Raw genomic sequence first — 18,105 nt, forward strand, 5'->3', positions numbered from 1 at the left:
AGACTCCTGTGATCCAATTTGTTCTTTCCTGTCTTGTCCTTTGAACACACTTGATAATATCCCACTTCCTTCTTTTGCATATATAATTTAATCTGCCTAGAATAACTTATTCATGATCAATTCTAACTATCTTTAAATTCTTACCTGAATGCATTTTTTATGTAGCCTTCCCCAAATGGTTCTGTTGTGCCATTCTCTTTCCCAAACACTATAAACAGTACATATATAAACCTCATGGTTATTTATGTATTTACATCTGAGATATGCTAAATACCTTGATTTTATCAACGATAAATATTTTCTGTATTCCTTATTGTTTAGTATATATTTTTGGATTTCAATAACTGAAGCCAAATTTGACATAAAAATTTTATCCAAGGCAAATTTTTCTATTAGTACTAGCTAAGTGATGTTATGACATCACTCTAGCTAAAAATTAAAACTATTACTTATACCAATCAATGTTACAGAGTGAATATTTAAAAGTGCTTCAAAAAAGTTTCAATGATTACTATCCCAGATTACATCCTGACTTTTTGATATCTGAAACAATTTACACATACTATAAACATAGATTGTACAGTATTTGCCTACCGTGGTAGTGAATTTTGCCTAGCCAAAAAAACTTTTTCCTACATGCTATAAAAAAGCAACTCTAGACATATGGGGTATTCATGCAAAAATTTTGCAAAAATGGTTTTATAAAGACAAAACATATACAGGTATATTCAAGACTAGTAATTATTACAAAGCTTTAAAATTAATAAAAGTATTTATATACCTTATATATGTATACCTAATATTTGTATGTTTTAAAAATATACATATATATTCTTAAAAATTATGTTAAAAAGTTAGTATGCCAGTTGTCTACACTGTTTTATCTGCAGTTTACAATCCAAAACAAAATTTATTAGTGAAGGAGATCAACTAAAACAGTTCTTTGTAAATAACATGTGCAATATTAACAAGCCTATAACGGAATTTTAGGATTCTAGAATTTTAATAATAAAGATATAATCTATACATTTTCTTAATTGGGGCACATTGTTAACACTCTCTAAAATAGTTTCCATCACTTACAAAGAACAGCAGATTTATAGAAAATCTGGGAGCTGATGCAGGTGCAGTACACTGATACTCAACCCCATTGTCAATTTGTTAAGGGTCATAAGTTGATATGTTTGATTGCCGATGCCTTGCCTCCATTGAACAGAAAGAGCATTTAAAACTCCAAAGTAATATCTGAATCTTTGTGACTCTTTGTCTGTTGTCACAAGCTCAAGTTTGCTTAATCCTGCAAAATTTTCAGGTATCCATTTTGCTTTTCCATTTCATCTAAACATAATTAGATTTCCACATCCACTTTGGCATATGATTCAGCAAACACATATTCCAAGGCTGTATCACAAGGCTTCCATGAACCAGTGATTACAATATCTCTAAAACATTTTGCCTATGTGGCATTTATCTATGATATCTATTTCTTACTTAACCAAATGGAAGCAGCTTGTCAAACACAAACAGCCCTATTTCTGAGATCTTTGCCCTTTCAAATAGCATCTCCAGACCACTTCCCAAGCTGTTCACACAGTAAAGGTCTCTTTTCATAATGTGAAACTATGAACATACTTATTGGTGTGAGAGCTAGAATTTGCTTTTCTTTCAGTAATTGTCAAAATGCTTCACAGATACATCTAATGACAGCTACAGGAAATACTTAATTTCAATTTCCGATATGGCAAGGATAGAGCTCTTATACTTCATCTGTCCAACCTCAGTTTTCTCATCTATAAAATGGAAATATCTATATTATGTGACTAAGTTCATTATTGAATAAGATAACGCAGTTATAAAATAAGTGCTATTATTCCTAATATTATGGACAATATGCAAATTATGTCTCATATTAAAAACCTTATAAGAAATTGCTTTCTGTATTTGTTTGAATATAGAATACATATAAAATAAGTACTTAATGAATATTAATTTTGGTGGGGAGCATGGTATTGATTAATCAACAAGTATTTTATTGACCTCTTGTGGTATTCCAGGAACCATGCTAAGTATTGAGTGTAAAATCATGGGAAAATTCTAGTGGAAAAGAAAGACAATAGTATACAAAAACTGTGAGCTTTATATAAATGGCAGCTAGTGTATTTTAAATATTTTCTAGAAGTGAAGAGCAATGCTAAGCTTTTCAAATGCATTACCCTATTCATATTGTCAAATGTGAGCAAAATGTGATTTACCCATTAATTCTACATTTACAATTTTCATGCTTACAATAAAATAAAGCTGACTTTTGTTTCAGATAAACCTGCAATAAGGCCAATTACTGGACTAATGTCATTCACCTTGGCAATCATTAAAAATTATTGTCTGCACATGAGATATATTAGCACCACAGTAAGTGCCTAAACTTTCCTATGACCTCACATCTATGTGTTTGCAGTATTAGCACAACAGACCATGGATCAGACACCCTCATTGTTCACTGATAACCATTTAAACCAAATACATTCCCTTTCTTTCATTAGGTAGTTTTTGTGAGAAACTGTAGTAAAAATAAATAGTAAAAAAAAAAACTACCATTGTGAAAGACAGTGTGGCAATTCCTCAAGCACCTAGAAATAGAAATTCCATTTGACCCAGCAATCCCATTACTGGGTATATATCCAAAGGATTATAAATCGTTCTACTATAAGGACACATGCATACGAATGTTTATTGCAGCACTGTTTACAATAGCAAAGACCTGGAACCAACCGAAATGCCCACTGATGATAGACTGGACAGGGAAAATGTTGCACATATACACCATGGAATATTATGCAGCCATCAAAAATGATGAGTTTGTGTCCTTTGTAGGGACATGGATGAACCTGGAAACCATCATTCTCAGCAAACTGACACAAGAACAGAAAATCAAACACCGCATGTTTGCACTCATAGGTGGGTGTTGAACAGTGAGAACAAATGGACACAGAGAGGGGAGCACCACGCATGTGTCTGTCAGGGGGAAATAGGGGAGGTACAGTGGGGTGTAAGGAGTTGGAGAGAGAGAGCGTGAGGAGAAATGCCCGATACAGATGATGGGGAGGAAGGCAGCAGATCACACTGCCATGTGTGTACCTATGCAACAATCTTGCATGTTCTTCACATGTACCCCAAAACCTAAAATGCAATTTAAAAAATACTATTCCTACCCAAATTGACTAGTACTCATCTAGGATCTACAACAGATCCCTCTATGAGTATACTAAGGCAAAAACAGAGTAAAAATAAAATTCCCGGGAATGTAAGGATACTAGCCACGCTGTAACATATATTTCAAAAAGAATCAAGTTTATTCAAAACACAGATAAGTTTGATTCTGAAAAGCAAGGCTATAAGAAAATATATGTAAAAACAATGAAACAAACTACAGCAAATCTACAGTCACATGTATATTCCACAGAGTTAATCTTCATCTGGACTAAGAAGAAATGGGACGTTAAATTTTTTTTTCAAAAAGTGATAGCACATGGGCTGTACTTAAAACTTGGTTAACAGAAGAGAGCCTTATAAATCAGCTGTGCAGACTAAGGTCTTACTATAGTAGTATCATTCAAAAGGTGCAGGTAAAAACGAAAAAACATAATTTTATATAGTTCACTATTTAAGATTCATTCTTTTAGTTTAAGTATTATACCTTTCCCACATCTTTGTTATAATAATTCTGAAAGGGGTGAAGGGGTGATGATGTCACTCATATTTTAGGAGATACTGTTGTCAATGTATTCTGAAAAATGACCAGAGGTACAGAATTTCTAAGATCAAGAGGAAGAGAAGGAGAGAGATGAAAGAAAACACAGAAGAGACAGGATTGGGGGCCTTCTACATAACTGTTCTTAAAGCCTTTCATTCTCCTAAACTTTGGACACACACACACACACACACACACACACACACACACTCTTATATGCGTGCAATTCAATGGCGTTTAAATCCTTTCATGCAGTTTTTTTTAAGTGCTTGTTTGGCCATATTAAGCCCGGTAAGCCAGTTCTGGTATAATTTTAAACTGACTTCATTACTATTTGAGCATTTCTTTGTTTTGTAAAACAAGACTTATATTTTACTTTCCAGGACTCAGATTTTGAATTAGCCATTGCTCAAGGTACCCTGGATCCTTTCACTGGAAATTGCTATAGAGAAAATGTATCTGCGTATTAGGTATGCTCATTACTAACAGGATGTCATTGCTTCTGATCCCTTTCATTGGAGAATACTAAGAAATAGATACATGCATATATTATCCATCCATGCATACAGGGATGAATAATAGATGACGATAGATAGTTGTAGACATGTAACGATTTCATATTGATACTTCCATATCACAGTGTTCTTCACTTTCTTCATTACATGTCTGTCTTTCTCTAAGTTGAAACTCTGGTAACTATCAGCATCAATATATCTAACAATATCCCCAATATTTTGACACCCATTTTATTAAAACCAAAAAAACAGACTTGAAGATTTATTTGTAGTACTTCTCTCTCATATGAAAAAAGAATACTGTGTTCAAAAGTTACTTGAGTCTTACTGGATGATTATTTTATTAATATGGCAAACAGTTTGTTTCTATTTGGGTTAAACATAATAAATGATATTTCAAAAGACCAAATTGTATTTTAAAAATACTCAAAAAGGCCTTGCTCATAGTCTCATTTCCCTCTAGTTCCCACCTATCCCTTACAAGTTAGCATTTCACTTGGTGTCTGATTTTTTACATGAAAGTAAAAACAAACACTCGTGTTCATGTTTTTTCTTCTCACACTAAATTTAATATTCACTTTTTCTAAAACTAAGCATAATGACAAAGCAACACATCTCATTTTGAAATTAGAATTACTTAAGAAATTTCAAAAATGGATTCTCACAGAGGAGTAAATTAATAACTTTCTAGAAGAAACTCTTTTGGAGGTAAGAAAATCTAAAGCTTTTATCATGAACAATAAATATAACTATAGTAAGAAAGTAAAAAAATGGATAAATTGATTTGACTCTTACTAGCATATTCAACATGTTTGGTAGTCCCTTAAACCCCAACCACTGACCAACTCTCTCTTTCTCTTCTTGCTGTCTCTCCTTCTCAACTCCTCATTCTTTTCACACCTTTCAAATTCTTTTTAATGGCTAAAGCCCACCTATGTAAGCTCAATCAGTTTCAATCATCCGTTTTGGGTAAAATATCTTCTCTCTCTTCTTTTCACAAATTATATGCACTCATCGATGTATGATCTGTGCCTTTCAGCATTTACAAATTATCTGCACATTTTCAAGGAACTTTACAATCACATTTAACATTTACCTCCCAGTTCTTAGCAGTGTTAACCTCACTTTACAGCTGTGGTAGCAGTCATTGAGCAGCTAAGTGGCTTGCCCATTCCTAAACTGTAACTCCCAGCATGCAAGTCCCCAGTGTATGGTTGAGCTCTGTGTGTCACTGCCTGAGTCTAGCCTTTATTTACTGCATCATCCTCGAGACATGTGCAACAGTCACATGAACTTTCAAGGTGTAGTTAAAATACACATTAAATTGACCTTGTACTAGCCACTGCCTAAAGCTTAACTTTCTAAAAGTTTTCCTCCTTTTGCTCTTCTATGAGAAAACTATCAACAATAATTCAAGTAAAAGTAAAATATGGAAGTAAAATGTTAAATCTAAGAAAGATATGCTCAATTGTCTTCTGAGATTTGTGCTAAGAACAAACATTAAAATATCTTCCACACTTTAGAAAAATTTGAGTGGGCCTTATAAGTAGTTTATTTAGAACACAGAAATGCAGCATTTACTCAAAGACTCATTATAGCCAAGGCTTAATCCCAATAATTCCCTGGACTCGAGAAACTGGACTTCATTTCTGAAATGTCACCCATCCCTTTCAAATCAGAGTGAAATCAGAATTAAAGTGAAGACAGCAGTATTTAATTTGTTTTCCTCATTTTTTAAACCTAATCCTGTATGCACACTTTTATCTGTTGCATATTTATATTTTCAGGCACTCTAGAAATTTCACTCTTGAGTTTTGGAAGAAGAAAAAAGCATAGTAAAAACAAACTTCTTTGACTGCATTGAGTCTTCTTTTGTGACTAACTTAATGGTTTCCATTCCCAGAAGTTCCTAATAAATTATGAAGGTGTTTCTCTTGAGTGTAATAAACAACATCTTTTACTAAGGGAGATCCTATGTTCTATATACAGACTTCAATTAAACCTCTGTGAACCTGGCTGGAAGTGACTGCTGGGATCAAGTGAGGCAAGACATGGAGTGGCAGTGTGAAGGGAGATTTTACTCTTTTCACTTCTTTGAAGGCAATATCTATCATATTCTTTATTTTATTGGCTGATGCTTTGCTGACCCAGGGTTTAAGAATGCTTCTCTGCTCACCACCATTTTACAGAAACCCAGAAGCTGAGTTCTGCTCTGTGAACAATGAGGCCTTTGTTTGCCAAAGCAGCATAGCCCAACACTTCAGAGCTTTTTAACCTTTTTCATATTGGTGATTACATTTGCAATTCATTCCAGTAGGATTATGGAGACTTTCTCTAAATCCCTGGTAGGAAAGAAAAAAACCTCTTAATTTTTCCTGAACTAGGATGACAGCCAATTTTTCCTTCCTCGATTGTGGGTTTAAAAAATGAGCCTCATGACTAGGCATTATCCTGAAAATCTCTGTGAATTAATAAACCTAATCTAGGCATGAGAGATCTGCTCCAATAAGATAGAGATGAAGCATGCAGGCAAATTCATTCAGAAACTGCAGGTAGAAGGATACTTGTATTGGAGGAGAAAAAGCAGTAAAACTTTAAAATGATTTCTACTAGGAATAATTGGTTCAAATACATAGATACATATACAACGCAGAAAGAGACAGGCAGTGATGAAGGACTTTATAGTGTTCAGGGCAGATCACTTACACGGTTTTGTAAGTTCTCTTTGAGGAAAAAAAATCACTACAAAGCTATAAGAAAGGCATGAAAGTAAACATTTGTTTGAGAAAAAAGATTCCAACAAATTAAAAAGCAAAAGCAAACTGGCAATATCACAAACACTGCAACATTCAAAAATAATGCATTGATAATATACTATGAGTTAGCTGCCTGACATCTCCACATGTTTTGGCTTCACAGCCTTTGTTTTTCCATATGTGGCAATTTTAGAGTATTTTCTGTGGGGACACAGAAAGTTAATTCAATCTAGCATAATCAAGTAAAAAAACAGTAGTTTATAGTTTAGAAAAGTTTCTTTTAGCTCCACAACTCTTTCCGAGTAATGACACATCCAAAAATTGCTGTCTAGTTGCTTATTTAGGCAACGATTCTTGCCCAAAGAAAAACTCTTGAAGGCTTCTGTGCTTTTGATTAACTAGACATGGTTTCCAGTGACTCTTAGAAAGGCTATGGGCCATGCCCTCCTTCTTTATTCTCCATGCTAATTCCATTCTTACCTTCACTGGGTTGATCCTCACAGGTCACTTCACATAGCACCTTGGTCCATTGGTCCCTCTTGTTTTTATTCGTCTTGTTGAGATCAAAGTTGCCTGATCCCAACATTGTGCCTTGAGAACCTGAGGGGCAAATGTTAATTAAGGACTGGTTAGATATGAAGATCCCCACTAGGATGATCCAGTGACACCTACTGTGGGGCAGTGCTCTGAAGCTCTGGTTTTTGTTCCCTTCACTGCCCTTAAGTCCCTGGAGTAGAGAGCATCAAAGCATTCAAAAAGGCCTGTCCAAGTGAAGGGCCCTGAAGCTTAACCTTCATTAGCTTCACAGCAAATCATCCTATACTAAACTTTCTGTTAACAATGTGAGATTTTAAATGTAGGCAAGTCTTAAAACCTTTACTTCTTTTAACCCATAGAACATTAAACATTGTACTACTGGAACTCATACCCCTTGCTGTTTGGAGGTCATTCCAATACAACACAAAATATGTTTTTTATCTGAGGCATTTTGACATAATGAACACTTGCTGGATAATTTCTTTTTGAGAGTTATCCTTATAGCTCGACTTGTAATTATCAGTGAGATTAGCAATGTGAACTGTGAGTCAAAAGTAATTTCACAAGTAAGAGGTATGTTTTTGATCTGGGACTAAAATTTCTTATAGTAAAGGGAGGGATAAAACAGTTTATCAATAATAAAGCAGAAAATAAATTACAAGGCAAACCAAAAGTCAAGTTAGCAAGAAATATGATTTCTCTGGGAGAATAACCTTCCTTTCTGCAAATGTGTGAGATTAAAAGGAAAGCAACACTCACTGTTTAGGAGCCAAGAAATTGTATTTTGTGACCTGTCTTTATGTTTCTATAGAGTATTTCTCTACCCTTCTTTATTCATCACACTGTGGTAAAATAATAAGTGATTCAATATAGAAGATTATTATTAGAAATGTGTGGTAGCTGTTCTTCAACACACTCCCCGTCTTGGTATTCACACATTTGTTCAATCCACTCCCCTTGAGTGTGGGCTGGATCTGCGACTTGCCTCTAACTGACATAATGTTACAAAGATTATCCAATATTATTGTCAAGAATGGATTATACAGGATTCTGGCCCTCATATCTTGCTAGCAAACTCTCTTCCTTGCTGTCTTTGATAAAACAAGCTGTCATTTTGTAAGGGGCTCTATGGAGAGGCACACTGGGTAAATAACTCAGAGCAGCTGTCAGGTTACAGCCAGCAAAAACAAAGTCCTCATTCTGGCAACCAGCAAAGAGCTGAATTCTGCTACCATTCATCTTACCTTGGAAATAGATTCTTCCCCTGTCTACCTTTCAGCTGACACTTCAGCCTTGACCAACACTTTGAATGCAGTTTTGTGGGAAAAACAAACAGAAAATCCAGCTAAGTAGAGCCCAAATTTCTTACCTATCAAAACTCTAAGATTATAAAGGTGTTGGTGTGTGGCTTTTGTGTGTATTTAAACTGCCAAGTTTGTGGTAGTTGATGTGGCAATAGCGGTAAGTAATAAAAAACATTACAAGCCTTTGTAATAGAAACATGTTAAGTAAAATGAAATGTTAATATTGAGTCTTATTTACTATTCTTTCAAAACCATTGTTTTGGTAAATAAATCTTCTTCTCTGAAGTTCTTGCTATGCTATTATTCTGACCCTTTTTGTCATTCCTTATACATTTCTTTATCAGCACTGTTCACAGTCTCTAGATCTGGGCATCTAATTCACCATTTTCCTCTTGGTCATCCCTGTATGATCATACTGGGCACCACTCATGTTCAACACGGGTATTCTAACTTCATTTCTGTACTCCACTAGAGTAGTCCTGTACATGGCCACCTCCTGTCAACCAGAAGCATATCAATTCAGAAGATGATATTAACATAATTAAGACTTACAATTCTAGATTCAAACAGCCCTAGTGTTTAATCCTTGCTGACATTTTCTTATTACCTGATATTTTGCAAATTATTTAAACACTTGAAACCTGTTACTCCTGACCATAACATGAGAATAAATATCTGATTAGACTCTAAATAAAATTCTATAAAAATTTAATGTATTTATGGTTTAATGCATTTGCAATGTTATTTTCTGAGTTTAATTTCTAACGGGAATATCGTCTGTGTCAATATCACTTAGCAAACTTGTTCTTCCATTCCTTTGCAACAAGTTCCCTGACTGCTCCCTGTTTTTCAGATCCATCAGCCTGCTCTTATTTTCTTGTCAATACTTGGTCAACTATTGCAACTGTGTTGTCATCAATAGTTTTAATTATCTAATGTTCTTAGCTTAATCCTAAGCCTGGTATCAGACCTCTTAAAGTTGCCTGAAAAGGTAAAACCATCCTGATTGGCACTTGTAAATATTTATGACTTTTAATCTCAGCTGAACCTTCAAAACTCTTTAATATACTCCCTCTGTTTAAAAATGCATTAGTGCCCAAAGTAGAAATAGTCTGAATACAATAAGAAAATAAAATTAAAACATAATGGTGGTCCAAAGAACATTTTCTTACACAATGAAATTTTTTCTTGAATGCTGACAGGTCATGCCCAACTATGACCCACCTTTTACCCTTCTCACAGCTTAAAGTGTTATAACAGGCAGTGATCCTGTAATGTGGGGCTACTATGACCTGGAAGACTTCTCATTTTAGAAAAGAAAATTATTGAATTTGGAAAGTGACTGTAAGAACCAGTGTGATGGAGATACTGAAAAGAAGTGGCTCTACTATGTAGACTCCTCATCACAGTCCTCATCCCACCCACTGCACTCATTTAACTGCCCAATGAACACTGGGGTTCAACAATATTTTTCTATGTTTTTCCCAGTATATGATTTTGGCTGTTCATTTCTCTTTAGAGTTTTTAAAAGTTAAATAATACAAAATGCCCCCTTCCAAAATAAAAGCATTTAATTAAAACTTTTATAAGATTTTGTCAGTATGACAAAAAATGATTTTGCCTCACACAACCATTTAGTCCTTGCCAGTCCTTAAAAGGAACATTATAAAGGTACATCTGTTTTCCCTAGGATTTTCTATTACAATATAGCTTAAACTTGATGTCAAGTTTTACTTCAAAATTTGTGTTATACAAGGTCACAAATTTCAAATTGCAACTCGGGAGAACTGAGGCCTATACAATTTGTGTGGAAACTATTTCTCTTTCTATACTTATGAGAAAAAGTATACTTTTCTATACTTTCATATTATAAACATGGATTTGAAGTGCTATGAACACTTTGCGTTTTCCCCTGTGGTTTCTGATGGTTTTGGTTTCAGGCATGATACTTTCATAAAAATACAATGTCAACTGAACAAATATTTATAAGATTGCTTGAATCCTATTGCATTCACCTAAAATGTACTTAAAAGAAAATTTAATTTTAACAAACAGATTGCTGCCTAAGACCACACGGAAGCATCAGCTGAAATGGCAGATTACAATACACATCTTGTCCCGGTGCCTGGATTCGTGCACCAGCGCCATGACTTTGACCTAGGACAGGTTATTTTTCCCTCATTCTTCTGTTTCCTTAATGCAAAATGGGTATTACAGTAACATCTCCTTTATAAAGTGCATGTTGAAATGAAATGAGCTAGTATTTTCAACGTACTTATATTCTGTGTACCTGGTACATATATATTAAGTACTATATAAATATTTGTTAAATAATTTAAGTTTTAAAATGCATTCATGCAATCAATATTTATAACACATTCAAGAACCAAAGAAAATTAGATGGAAAATGTGATTTCCTTCTTTTAAATTCTACAGTGTCAAAATAAGTATAATTATGAAATCTCCATGTTATTCTTCTATGGAGATATGATCTTCCTCAAAAAAGAAGTAGCTATAGTTGTATCAAAAATAATTTTTAGTATCTCAGGATACCAAAACCTAAGATATAAAGATAATATTTTAATCAATGTTAATAAAAGCAAAATAATTTATACTCCTATTTAATTTTGTGTAAGCTATTAATTCTACATATAGTTAATAAGTTTGAAATTAAACTCAAACTTAGATTAAACATCACTCATACCTATTATTTTATCAAAGAATAAATTGTATTTTCCCTTGGGATTTATCAATTTCAACTTTAGTTTCCAGGGGGAATAAAGTAGAAAACAAATAACAAATAGATATAAATTATATTGGTTGGCAAAGACCACAATTACTTCTGAACCAATCTAACAGTATTAAATTATTTAAATATACTTCATTATGTTTGGAGTCAATATTAGTTTTGTTTTGTGTTACAATACTTGATTTTGATTTATGGAATTTTAGATAGGAATATATATTTTTAAATTTCATTTGCATCAGATTTTTATTTTTGTGAGTTTTATGATGTGCCAGTTAGAACCCAAAGAATAGTACTTCTTTAAAATACATAATTTGTTCACAGATCAGTATAGATTTTTTGAGCCTTGCCTATTGCATGAAGTATAACCTTATCTGTTCCTTTGTGATTATTTTGAACAACTTTTTGTTTTTCAGGTTGTACTATGAAAAGGAAATGGGCTCTTTTTCTTGAAAAGTACTCCCAATCTGCTGTCTTGAAGGAAAGAAGCTGTTATTGAGATCCAGTGATAAGATCCTCTTACGTGTCATTGGGGCTTGTTCTACAGAATGTAATATTAAAGGTTAGGTTTCATTCTGCCTGAGTGGAATTTCTTAACCAGGAAAACACAGGCAAAGACAGCCTGTGGAGATTTGACATGACAACCATTCTCGTTTTATTGAAGTACAGCATGGACTGCAGATGTCCATTTATAGCTTATTTGAAAATCTTTAACATTCCTTGAAGCTTTTAAAAGTATATTTCTTAGGGGACTTTTTTTTTGTTATAAAAATGGTTAGAAGCTTCTTGTAACTGCAGGTGTAACTGCACAGTATTCTGTTTTCTACTGCAGTGAAAAGTGATCAAATGCATTACAACTAAGTCTTACTGATGACCAAAAGAAAGCAGACAAATTCAAAGCCTTATGATTTGTTGATGACTACAGATATATTAGTTGAAAAAATATCATATACTTATAGAATGTATCACTTATCATTTTCATAATTACTGTGTTTAAACTTACATGAAGACTTTCCTTTTCAAAGATTCCATTTTCTACATATTGTGTACAAAACATCTGAGTTGAGGAAAGCTGCAGCAGTAGTTTTAACCTCTCATACAATGAAAGACTTTAAATACAACTCAACTTATTCTATTAGGAGGGTAAATAGATTTTTGAACCTTATTCAATATTGTATATACACTGACTTGTAAAATTAAAATAAAACAAATGTATAAAAAGACAATATTCTATTTCTTCCTTGCAAAATAAAATTCTTAAGGGTTCTCTACATTTGTGTTTCAAATAAAGTATCTTTTTAATATTAGAAACCAAGATCCCTAAAGTATGTTAAGATTATTATTTTTGAGAATACCTGATACAATGAAAGTAATTTCGGCAAATGTTATTTCATGCTTTGCCCCAGTATATTCACAAGTGTCCTGTGGTGTAGGCACTGCTATTGTCATTCCAAAGGGAATATCGGACAATATAAAATATATGAAAATATAATTTCGGTTCTTTACTGTGGCTGTGATCTGCAAAATACCAAAGGAAGTTAGGAGTCTCTCATCCTGATACGTTTTCTAATAGTAAGTGTAAGAAAAGATGTCTTAAAGTACAGAGCAATCGTTACTGGTGAATGGTTAAACAAGTATCAAACAGGCTTTTCTTTGTTGCCCACTGTTATTGCAGGTACTGAAAATACAGCTAAAATCAGATTAGAGCACCACTTCTCACAATTTACTGTCTACAAAAATTGCACAGCAAACTTATTAAAACATAGATTACTGGGTCCCACACAGAAGTTCTGCTCCAGGAGATCTGGAGTGGAGCCGGGTGATCCTGACATTGTTGGGACCTGGACCACACTTTAGCTGGTGCTGGCCAAACTTCACTGTTCTCCTGATGTCATTCTGGTGGACTTTTAAGTATTAATAAAATTACCATTACTACTTCACTATTTTGTATGTATTATCTTTATTTAATTTTCACAATGACTATACCACTGCAAGACAGGGATTCACTTATTGTCATTATTATAAATGAAGAAACTCTTGATTAAGGAAATAAAGTATGACACCTGTCACTAATTCAAACAGCTAAAGGTTGCAGGGCCAGAATTCAAATTTAGTTTTTCTGTCAAACCAAAATTGAGGCCATTGCATTATTCTCTGCCACCTTTTATATTTCTTCAGACATTTTCATGTTGAAAGCCAAAAGGAAACATTTTGCAGTTTTGAAATGCCCAACAAATGTTACTAGAGTCAAAGGGTTCAGGGGTTAAAAAATTTGTCACCATCTTATGACATGGTAAATCAAATGATTATAGGTAGCATGCATATTTAAGGTTTAGGGACTTTTATTCTGTATTTATGATTGTAATTCAGTCTCACCTTTAACTGGAGATGTAAATGTGATTTGTAACTTTAAGTATCAATAGAAAGTTGTAGCTTTCCAGGGGAAAAATAATAATCAGTATCATTCTCAGTTGGAAAGTTTGAAGTGTTTTCTTTATAGTATGAGGGTCTCTGGGGCATGAACAGCTGCTTTTAATCTTTTGTAACCCAGTACCTATTATATTATGTGTGGAAAATTCTACAAATGTTGACTGAGCAAGCAAATCAAATTAGAGCACATGAGCATCCCATCCATGGACTGTAGCTTTCTCACAAATGTCCTCTGGTAGAAAATATTTATCTAAATCAACTCACCATAATTTTACACTGATATTTATTTCAAACATATGTTGCTAATATACTGGTTTCTTAATGCAAGCTCTTTTTGCTTCTTTAAAAATCTGCTAGCTAACCCATAGGTAACCTAGGTATCATGAAGCACAGTAATTGCTAAAGTAAGCTTTTTTCATGAACGACAGAGTAAACAGGTTCATAAAACCCAAATAAACTCATTTCTCAAGTTTATGATTTCCCTGAGGCCGAAGCAATTAAAACTTAAGTTTTAAGGAAAAATTGTGAGTATTCTTTTAACTTGGTGTATACTGACCTAACAAACTTATTTTTTTGTAGTGTCTTTGGGGGATTTGTGTGTGTGCCTGGTGACTTTATATTGTTTTACAATGCTTTATTACACAAGGAAATTCAGAGTTTGCCCTTGGAAAAACCATTTTTCTAGCATCTGAAGCATCCATTGGCTCCTATGTTTCTAAATTAGAAATTTGGCCAAAGAGGAACAGCTCTGGAGTGCAGTTCCCAGAAAGAACAGCACAGAGGGTGAGTGCTCACTGCATTTCCAAACAAGTTGTCACTGCCTACAGACCAGGAGATTCCCTGGCTGAAAAGCACCATGAGTTTTGAGGGCAGCCATTTCAGCTGGTGCCTGGTTGGTGCACAGAAACTCACACAGGTCTGGGCAGCTGTTTTGACAGGCACCTAGAACACCTGGGAGACAGAGCCATCCATTCAACTGAAAAGGAGGGGGCTGAGACAGGGAGCCAGGTGATCTGTCTCAGCAGGTACCACCCCCACAAAACAAGCAATCTGAAATGCCCTGGATGAGAGTTTCACAGCAAATGCAGCTGTACCCAGGATGGTCCAGCTCAGTGGGGGAAAGGGTATCCCCCACTACTGAGGCAGTTCACACAGCAGTTGGGTAGAGCCTGCATCAGCTCAGCAAAGCTTCTGCTGGAAGACTGTGACTAGACTACTCTGTGTGGGACAGGGCATCTCTGAAAAAAGGCAGCAGCACAACAGGAACTTATAAATAAAGCTGACCTTCCTAGGACAGAGCAACTGGAAAAAGAGGTGGTTATGAGTTCAGCTGCAGCAGACTTAAAGGTACCTGCCCAGCAGCTCTGCATGGACAACAGAGCTCCTAGTACAGCACTTGAGCTCATATAAAGGAAAGACTGTCTCCTCAAGCAACTCCCCAACCCCTGTGTACCCAAAGAGACACTTCATAAAGGAGAGCTCAGGCCAACATCTGGCAGGTACCCTTCTGGGATGAGAACAGCAGAGGAAGAAACTGGTGGCAACCATTGCTGTTCTGCAGCCCCCGCAGGTGATCCCAGGTGAGCCAAGGTGTGGAGTAGACCTACAGTGGTCCTGCAGTAGAGGGGCCTGAGTGTTAGAAGGAAAAATAAGAAGCAGAAAAAAATAGCTTCAACATCAATAAACAGGACATTCACTCAGAGACCTCATCTGAAACTCACCAACTACAAAGACCATAGGTAGATAAAGCCACTAAGATGGGGAAAAAAAAAACAACGCAAAAAGGATAAAAACACAAACCAGAATGCCTCTCCTCCTCCAAGGGATCACAACTCCTCACCAGCTATGGATCAAAGGTGGATGGAGAATGAATCTGATGAATTGACAGAAACAGGCTTCAGAAGGTAGGTAATAACAAACTTCTCAGAGCTAAAAGAACATGTGCTAACCCAGTGCAAAGAAACTAGGAACCTAGAAAAAAGATTAGATGAGATGTTAACTAGAATAAACAGCTTAGAGAAGAATATAAACAACTTGATGGATCTGAAAAACACAGCACAAGAACTTAGCAAAGCATACACAAGTTTCAACTAAGCAGAAGAAAGGATATCAGATTGAAGATCAACTAAATTAAATAAAACGAGAAGGCAAGAATAGAGAAAAAAGAGTGAAAAGAAATAATAAAAGCCTCCAAGAAATATGAGATTATGTGAAAAGACCTAATCTGTGTACCTGAATGTGATGGAGAGAATGAATCCAAGCTGGAAAACACTCTTCAGGATATTATCCAAGAGAACTTCCTTAACCTAGTAAGGCAGGCTACCATTCAAGTCCAGGAAATACAGAAAACAGCACAAAGGTATTCCTCAAGAAGAGCAATCCCAAGGCACATAATCATCAGATTCACCAGGCTTGAAATGAAGGAAAACATGCCAACGGCAGCCAGAGAGAAACACTGGTTTACCCACAAAGGGAAGCCCATCAGACTCACAGCGGATCTCTCTGCAGAAACCCTATAAGCCAGAAGAGAGTGGTGGCCAATATCCAACATTCTTAAAAAAAAAGACCTTTCAACCTAGAATTTCAGATCCAGTCAAACTAAGCTTCATAAGTGAAGGAGAAAGAAAATCCTTTATGGACAAACAATTACTGAGAGATTTCATCACCACCAGGCCTGCCCTATAAGAGCTCCTGAAAGAATCACTAAAAAAATAAAGGAACAACCTGTACCAGCCACTCCAAAAACACACCAAATTGTAAAGACCATCAACACAATAAAGAAAATGTGTCAACTAACGGGCAAAACATCCAGCTAGTATCAAAATGGTAGGATCAAATTCACACATAACAGTATTAACCTTAAATGAAAATGGACTAAATGCCCCAATCAAAAGACACAGACTGGCAAAATGGATAAAAAGTCAAAATCCATCAGTGTGCTGTATACAGGAAACCCATCTCACATGCAAGGACACACATAGGCTCAAAATAAAGGGATGGAGGAAGATTTATCAAGCAAATGGAGAGTGAAAAAATGGAAGAGTTGCAATCCTAGTCTCCGATAAAATGGACTTTAAACCAACAAAGATCAAAAGAGACAAAGAAGGGCATTACATAATCATAAAAGTCTCAGTGCATCAAGAAGAACTAACGATCCTAAATATATACACACCCAACACAGGAGCACCCAGGTACATAAAGCCAGCTATTAATGACCTACAGAGAGACTTATACTTAAGCTCCCACACAATAATTGTGGGAGACTTTAACACTCCACTGTCAATATTAGAGAGATCAATGAGACAGAAAATTATCAATGACAGCCAGGACTTGGACTCAGATTTGGACCAAGTGGACCTAATAGACATCTACAGAACTCTCCACCTGAAATCAACAGAATATACATTCTTCTCAGCACTGGATGGCACCTACTCTTAAACTGACCACATAATTGGAAGTAAATCACTCTTCAACAAATGCAAAAGAAAGGAAGTCACAACAAACAGTCTCTCAGACCACAGTGCAATCAAATTAGAACTTAGATTTAAGACACTAACTCAGAACCACAGAACTTCATGGAAACTGAACAACTGGCTCCTGAATGTTGACTAGATAAATAATGAAATGAAAGCAGAAATAAAGATCTTTTTTGAAACCAACGAGAATGAAGATACAATGTACCAGAATCTCTGGGTCACATTTAAAGCAGTGTCTAGAGGGAAATTTATAGCAATAAATGCCCACAGGAGAAGTGAGGAAAGATCTAAAGTCGACAGCCTATTGTCAAAATGGAAAGAGCTAGAGGAGCAAGATAAAAAAAAATTCAAAAGCGAGCAGAAGACAAGAAATAACTAAGATCAGAGCAGAACTGAAGGAGATAGAGACACAACAAAAAATTCCTTCAAAAAAAATCAATAAATCCAGGAGCTGGTTTTTTGAAAATATCAACAAAATAGACCACTAGCTAGAATAATAGAAAAGAAAAGAGAGAAGAATCAAATAGATGCAATAAAAAACAATAAAGGGGATATCACCACTGACTCCACAGAAATCAAACTCCCATCAGAGA

At 35.1% G+C, this 18,105-nt stretch overlaps 2 long non-coding RNA genes across 3 annotated transcripts in view; one reads left to right on the forward strand and one right to left on the reverse strand.

Moving 5' to 3' along the window:
- LOC118143677 (uncharacterized) overlaps positions 1-12,820 on the forward strand; it is an 87,801-nt gene extending 74,981 nt beyond the window's left edge. Inside the window, exons 6-7 of one of the 2 annotated variants that reach the window (XR_008473368.2) lie at positions 10,916-11,026; positions 12,023-12,819. This is a non-coding gene — a long non-coding RNA (uncharacterized LOC118143677). Of the gene's footprint in view, positions 1-10,915; positions 11,027-12,022 lie in introns of both variants that reach the window. The other variant, XR_008473369.2, reaches the window with a different exon arrangement.
- Positions 1-18,105, reverse strand: part of LOC103794827 (uncharacterized) — a 51,726-nt gene that overhangs the window by 16,563 nt on the left and 17,058 nt on the right. Inside the window, exon 2 of the long non-coding RNA XR_004727991.2 lies at positions 7,500-7,619. This is a non-coding gene — a long non-coding RNA (uncharacterized LOC103794827). The remainder of the gene's footprint in view (positions 1-7,499; positions 7,620-18,105) is intronic.

Source organism: Callithrix jacchus, chromosome 11 (genome assembly GCF_049354715.1).
Source record: "Callithrix jacchus isolate 240 chromosome 11, calJac240_pri, whole genome shotgun sequence".
Taxonomy (NCBI): Eukaryota; Metazoa; Chordata; class Mammalia; order Primates; family Cebidae; genus Callithrix; species Callithrix jacchus.